Source organism: Muntiacus reevesi, chromosome 11 (assembly GCF_963930625.1).
Source record: "Muntiacus reevesi chromosome 11, mMunRee1.1, whole genome shotgun sequence".
NCBI lineage: Eukaryota > Metazoa > Chordata > Mammalia > Artiodactyla > Cervidae > Muntiacus > Muntiacus reevesi.
Window position 1 is genome coordinate 11,285,690 of NC_089259.1, and position 7,615 is coordinate 11,293,304.

General features: G+C 36.3%; 1 protein-coding gene across 1 annotated transcript in view; it reads left to right on the forward strand.

The window, feature by feature from the left end:
- The window catches only part of DGKH (diacylglycerol kinase eta), a 207,351-nt gene extending 201,782 nt beyond the window's left edge, over positions 1-5,569 (forward strand). The window contains exon 32 of the transcript XR_010658504.1: positions 1,293-5,569. The gene's annotated coding sequence lies outside the window, so the exon portion shown is untranslated. The remainder of the gene's footprint in view (positions 1-1,292) is intronic.
- Positions 5,570-7,615: the final 2,046 nt, after the last annotated feature.

Here is a 7,615-nt window from a genome sequence, read left to right on the forward strand (position 1 = left end):
ACTGGGTAATGTTGCACTACAATCATTGCTACTCAAAATGTGGTCCGTGGACCAGTGGCATCCTGTCACCTGGGAGCTTAGAGAAGTGCAGAATCTCAGTCCACTCCATCCCTACTGAGCCAAAATCTTCCGTTTACTAAGATTTGTGAAGTGATTAGTACTGGCCTAAATAGTTTTATCTCTTCTAGATGAGTGGGATCTGAGGTCTTCAAAGGTGCTCAGAATAGCTGACTGTCCAACCCACTTTTTCCTATCCCTTCTCCAACTAATCCCAGAAATGAGCTGAAACTCATTCATCACCCAGCTGAGTTTCCCTCTCAATCCTTATTCCTAATTCAGTTTCTAGATGAGCCCTGCCTACCCAGTATATATTTTGGTAACCAAGGTGGCACGCAGATACTGGCCAACACAGCTGAGCTCACTCTAGGCCCTCACATCTAAGTCACTGACATTCTGCATTTGCTCATGTGACATTCTCATTTGTTCACAACTTAAACCACAGGGGACATTTCAGAACAATATGCACTGAGATAAGGAAAGACTGGGTCAGTCTCCAGCAACTTGGACTTTTCGCTTTCTCTTATCAGTAGTTTATCCTATTGACATTGTTCATGCTTGAGGACACATAGCAACGCACACACATTAAATGAATCATTAGGCGTGCAAAAAAAAAAAAAGGAAAGAGAGACCCAAAATGATTGCAAGTAAAATGAATATGTCATTAAAGCCCTCAATGCATGTTTTGCTAGACTAAAATCTGGCTTTCTTATTATGCTACCTTATCTTGATTTTCAGGTAGTTAATAATTCTTTAAAAGAGTGCCTGAAAAATAATATATTCTTGACCCTCAAAATACAAATTATGTAATTCTATAATAAGATCTTTCCCAGTGACATACAGTTAGTAAGCCTTTACAATTTACATAATGATATAATTGACCAAAACATTACTGCCTAGAGATTCTTTAGCTACCTTTAAAGAATAATGAGATCACTATTTGAGTCTCCATAGAAGTTATTTGTAACAGGAATGGAGGAAGGAAATACTCATGCAAAGCTATGACTTAAGAAATTAGAGCGGAAATTTCTCTACGACATGTCTAAAGTAAATGATCTGGTTTGCCCAACAGGGTTGACAATATAGTGGACTTTTAATGTTGTACAGATGTGAATTCTTTAAAGATACTGCTTTTCATTAAGCTATAAAAACATTACATCTCTCAACCTTGACATCTATGGTCCGTCCTGCCGCCCCCTTCCAAAATGAACTTACCTTGAATGTTTCAAGTGCAGGTTGGACTGATGATGGAAGTGGCAGTTCTTTAAGTCAGCTGAAAAGGATGGGAAGTGAAGAGTCCTCAGTACTCAGTACTGGTCAGTGGAGTGGCTTCCCAAGTGGTTTCCAGAGCTGGGCTGCCATGTCTGTCCCCTCACTGCCCCTCGCCGGATGCCAGGGGGCCCGGGGCTTGTTCCTCTCTGCTACGGCATCTCCCCAGTGACTCCTGTATAGCAGTCTCTGTCTTAGATGGATAATATGTTGACTTTGCAATGGGATACCTTCCTGAAGAAACAAGCAAAACTTTAGAAAGACAGTGATTGACTTTTATAATATGTAGAGCACTAATTTATATCTTACTTATTGTTTTCTCTATTATTTTCTCCAAGTTTTGTTGAGAGATATTTCCGTTAGAATGGAAAAAGCTATAAAGGTTTGTCATTACAGAGAACAGAGAGAAAAATAACAGCTGGACTGTACCTATTTGTGTATTTCTTTCTGTTATTTTCAGGAGAATCTTAACACAGTAACCAAGGCTGTGTTAAACTCAGTAACGATAGGGACTTCACCAAAGGTCCAGTGGTTAAGACTTGTGCTTCCAATTCAGGGGGCATGGGTTCAATCCCTGGCCAGGGAACTAGGATCCTGCATGCTGCACAATGCGGCCCCCCCAAAAAAATTCAGTAATGGTATTTAATAAAAACCCCATATTACTAATATAAGTGAACAAGTTAATTCTTTTATGTAACTAAGATTCTATTTACATGTATTTATATCTTCTCTTTTAATTTTGTATGCACTTCCAAGTTTTAGTTGGAAAAATAGAAACCAAGCCACTACTTAAAAGTTATTAAAAAAAAACTCCACATAAGATATTTCATTTTAGCTATGAGTTACTCATTGTATAGAAATTTATGAATAGTCTGGATATTTCATAGAACTGCACTTCAAGAATAAATTAACCTAACCTGAGGGAACATATGGTAACTTTTTAAATGGAATAAAATGTTTCATACTCGGTTGATAAGGCTATTGAAGTAGGTCAATGAGGTTAGGTATACAAGCTAAAAAGGAAAACAAATATATTTTGTGGTCCTTACTGTTTGATTGCACTATTGTTTACCACAGCTTAGCCATATCTATTTCTATATTCTAAATATTAAGCTGATATATAGCTATAAGATTTCTTACAGTTCTGGTAACTGGTAGCTAGTGCTGTGAAAGGTTTTGGTGTTGTAATATTCCCAGTTTTGTGACTTATATATTGTATATTGAAGATGACTAATAAATTGGAGTAATATATTTATCTAGAGCTGGGAAAATATGATATTTTCAAATCTTCAAGTAAGTTGTATCAAATTTTTTCTTTCTCTTAAGTGAGATAAAAGTCTCACTTTTATGTTAAAATGTCTATTTATACAACAGGTTTCACCTTTTACTGGTTTTATTAATTTTCATATTAAAATTTTTCTTATCTTTTTATACCAAAATAATGATCACGCTGGTGATTCAAACTTCCAAGATGTATTTTAGTTTGCAGGGCTTTTGGCAAACAAAATACTTAATAACAAAGCAACTTTGTACATTTTGTGGCTTTGGGGGCAAGAATTTTGCCTTTGAAACTCTATGTGAGGCAGTGCTGATATCAGCAAAGTCAATGATGGACAGTATTATTCATAATCATCAGCAGAAGGTTTTTGCAAGTTGTGTAAATCAGAGTGCATTTATTTATTATACCATGAAATTTAATCTTTATACAAAATGCATATTCTAGCTCTTTTCCTTGTTACTGCTGTTGCTTAGAGTGTAATAGCTCTGTTCATAACTTAATTATGTACTTGAAGTACTCATTTCTGCCAAACAGATGCCCAGTTTTTTTCCTTGTAAAAAATTGTATTCTTTACCTTCCTAGACAATGGAAAAGTCATAGGGACTTTGTTTAAAAAAAATCATTTTCATGTTTAAAATAAATACGGAAAAAGGCATAAATCAAAAAATGAAATCTTCAAGATTAAGAACTTAATGTAACAAAGGGATTCATCATGCTGTATTTGGCCAATATACATTTTATCTTCAAGTCAGAGCATCTTTTCTGTAGTAAACTTTCAACTTTTGTTGTAAAAGAGAGCTCAGTGATTATACTGCCAATATAACATTTGAGGGCTTCCCTTGTGGCTAGTGGTAAAGAATCCACCTGCAATGCAGGAGATGCAGAAGACACAGGTTCAATCCCTGGGTGGGGAAGATCCCCTGGAGGAGGGCATGGCAACCCACTCCAGTATTCTTGCCTGGAGAATCCCATGGAGAGAGGAGCCTGGCGGGCTACAATCCATGTCCATGGGGTCGCAAAGAGTCGGACATAACTAAAGTGCCTGAGCATGCAGGCATTTGAATGAACATTCAGAATCTTGAATCCTCCAAATCTCACCTACTTCCAGCTCTTGGTTTCAAAGTGTATGTTCTTAACAGGTTTGCATTTGACTCTGGGCTGCTTTAGTCAGAGTACCCATAAGCGATTATGGTTTGTCAGTTTGTTTCTGTCAGTTAAAAGTCAGTGAGATTCTAATTGAGTCTTGAATTATTTCTGTTTTCAAAATATTCTCTATTCAATTTTTTAAAAACCAAAAATTTGAAACTTAATAGCACAACAGCATACCACACAGAATAAAAATCACATTTTCAAGAAAAATGTCACATACAAAGAAATCACTTTAATAAGCCCTAAATTCAACTGCCATATTGCTTTACAGTATAAGCGGTAGATGAATTGTAAACTGTTTAAGAAATGTAGAAAATTAAGAATTTAACTCAAAAGAGTTTTATATTAACTTTACTGTTGCACAATCAATTATTGAAGGCAGGAAAGAAGAAAATATATGAGAAACATTCTATGGAAATTAAAGGATAAAGGAACTTGATAATTTGGGAGAGTTTTGGAAATGAGTGTGAATGTAGATCTCTTTCAGCTTATAGAAATGCAAAGCAGGTGTGAGATATATGGCGGACATGAAACAAGAAGAATATAAAAATGTCACACTGGTGAAGTTTGGAATTGTACCTTTACTCTTTTCAAAATAACCAGTGAGTTTAAGGAGCCCATTCTACTGTTGAAGCTTGGAAGTCAGTTAAAAGGTATTGATTGGCCAGAAAGCTCATTCGGGATTTGCCATAACATTTTATAGCTGTAATATAGTTGGATAACCTGATCATTTGTGTGCATTAGACGAGGCAAAATAAACCCCAATATATATACAGCCTTCCTAGACAATAATCCCTGGACTTCCCTGGTGGCTCAGATGGTAAAGCATCTGTCTACAATGAGGGAGACCAGGGTTCGGTCTCTGGGTCAGGAAGATCCCCCTGGAGAAGGAACTGGCAACCCACTCCAGTACTCTTGCCTGGAAAATCCCACAGATGGAGGAGCCTGGTAGGCTACAGTCCATGGGGTCGCAAAGAGTCGGACTTGACTGAGCGACTTCACTTTTTTCAAGTAGTGAGTGATAAAGAGAGAACTGGTCTACTGGGCTTAGCAACTTCCCAAAGAAGAGTTCTGGTAAAGGTAGATCAGACCAGACCACACAGAGCAAAGAGGTGCTTATGAACCTTCTCAGCCTTGAAATTTGTTAGCAAGGATGGATTTTTCTTTGATTTGAAACAAAAACAAAGTATTCAAATTTACAGTATTCCTAGTAACTGAATCCTGTGATGCTAGATGTGGGAATAGAGTTAGGTTCATTGGATTCCAAAAACTGACTTTGGCCCTGGCTCACTGTGTCTTTTCTACGAGCTCTATGTTTTGGTCCTTTGGCTTCCCTTATTAGAAATGGTCCACAATATTTTCAGTTATAAGTACCAGGTAATTTTTCTTTTACAAGAGGAACTATGTAAGCGTGAATCATACTTAAACGTACCTCTTTTCCCACTGTCGTTAGATATAAAGGATTCCCAGACTATAGCATGAAAATTAAAAGTCCGAGTTAATATCCTTCAATGTTCATTTTAAAAATGAGAATAAGGTTACATTAGCACTGTCTTGCCCAGAATAGGTTATAGGTATTTTCATCTATGTAGTATAGATTTATATATTCATTTAGGATAGGCTAAAATCTTACTTCTAAAGTCTTCAGAAATTTAGAGTAATTTTTTTACACTCACCCCAAACATTTTATTAATACATATATAATGCATATTATATAATATAGCTGAGTTCTGTGATTCTGTTTTATATATATATATATATATAACTAAGACCTGCACATCTTTTCATTGCTTAAATCCCCAAAGAGGAAATGTCTCTTTATTTTTTTTTTTTTTTTTTTTTTTTTTTTTTTTTTTTTTTTTTTTTTTTTTTTTTTTTTTCTCTTTTAATTATCATTTTATCCTCTTTATTTTAAATCAGTGTTGAAAAAAAGGAACACTGGACTCCTCCCTTACCATATTTTACTCTGTGATGTCACTTGCCCAGTGAATTCTGAATGGTTTCCTTGCTATTTGATCTAAGGCATACATCACTGTCTTCTCTAGCTATGGAGTGGTACTCTCTCTTGCAAAGTACCTTTAAAACTTCCGGTAAAGAAATTAAGCTAGAGATTGTCTTACTCATTACCATAATGAAAATCTGAGTACAATTAAACGAAAGAAATTAGAATAACCTAGTTAAAATTATCAAATGTAGATGAGGGTAAATGAATATTGACTTTATTTTTCCCTGACCCTTGAATTCAGTCACTCTGACCACTTGACTCAAAAAGTTCTTTGCTAGATATGCTATTTATAGTAGTATAATATGATACATTGGCACTCCTGTGGCATCCCTCTCCCCTAAAAATGTTGGGATTTTAAGAGGCTGTAAGCTGCATGACATCAAGGAAAAGAGTGAATCAGAACTCATTCACCTGTGTTTTGATCTATCTTAATGGCTTCTCTGGCAGCTCAGTGGTAAAGAATCCACCTGCCATTGCAGGAGATGCAGGTTCAATCCCTGGGTCAGGAAGATCCCTTGGAGAAGGAAATAGCAACCCACTCCAGTATTCCTGCCTGGGAAATCCCATGAACAAAGGAGCCTTGCAGGCTACAGTCCTTGGGGTCACAAAGTGTTGGACACGACTTAGCGACTCAACAATAACAACAATGGCACAACTTAGCTTTCATAATAACAGATCTCTAAATGATGATTCCCAAATGATTTGGTACAGTGATGGGAATAAGTTATTTTTCTGGGAATTTGCTTCCCACAATGACCTGATATACAGTTGATCGTAGTATAACTTAAATTAATTATAATTTTCATTAGAACCTTCCCTGTTTACAGATTTCTGTTGTGCAGCAATTTTTTTATATACATAATGATGAGGATGAAAGCATTGCAGACTCAAGCAGTTCTGTTGTTTCCTCGCCTCCTTTTACTTGAAAAGCTTTCAGAAAGCTTTTGAGAGGTGACACAGTTCTCATAGCAACATTATGTGATCATGTTCTTCTGCCAAGAAACTCCTAAGCTAAAATATGGAACAAAACACAAGCCTAAGCTAATCTTGGTTTTGAATTGTGTAAACCGAAGCATTTTCTATATCAAAGTTTTTTTTTTAGTATTTATACAGTTGCATATTTTATTTTTTGTCCGTCTCAAAAATTGAATTGGCATTTTATGTTCTATTTCTAATTAGTTGCAGAAAAGCAAAGTGATAATTCCATTCAGACCTTTATCACCACAAACCTTCATTATTATTCTCTCTTGTGCTTTTGCTATAGTTTTTCAGTAACCAGTTTTCTCGCCTCATTCTCCCTTACCACTCATCCAACTTCCACTAGACTGACAGAGTGGTCTTTTTAAAACACAAATTTCTTTTGTCATGACTCAGCTGAAAAAATCTTAACTAGACTCTCCCTCTTTACAGCACAGCAACCCACCTCCTTAGCGTGATGGATAAGGATCTCCATGACCTCGTCACACCGTTTTTAGCATCCTCACCTACCATTTCCTCTAGAGACCTTTTGTAACCCAGGAATTTGGAGCTACTCACAGTTCAGTTGGCATAATCAATTGCTGGAGATTAACTCATTTAAGATTCAGTTCAGATTTTACCTTCTGTGACACTCTGCCTAACTACCCAGAAGGTTAAGTATTTCATCCATGCTCCATAGTCTCTTGAAATTTATTCTATAAGATTATTTCAATAATTATTGAATATGTATGAATATATGAAAGAGAAGTGAAAGTGTTAGTCATTCATTCATGTCCGACTCTCTGTGAGCCCATGGATTGTAGCCCATGAGGCTCCTCTGTCTGTGGAATTCTCCAGGTAAGATACTGGAGTGGGTAGCCATGTCCTTCTCCAGGGGC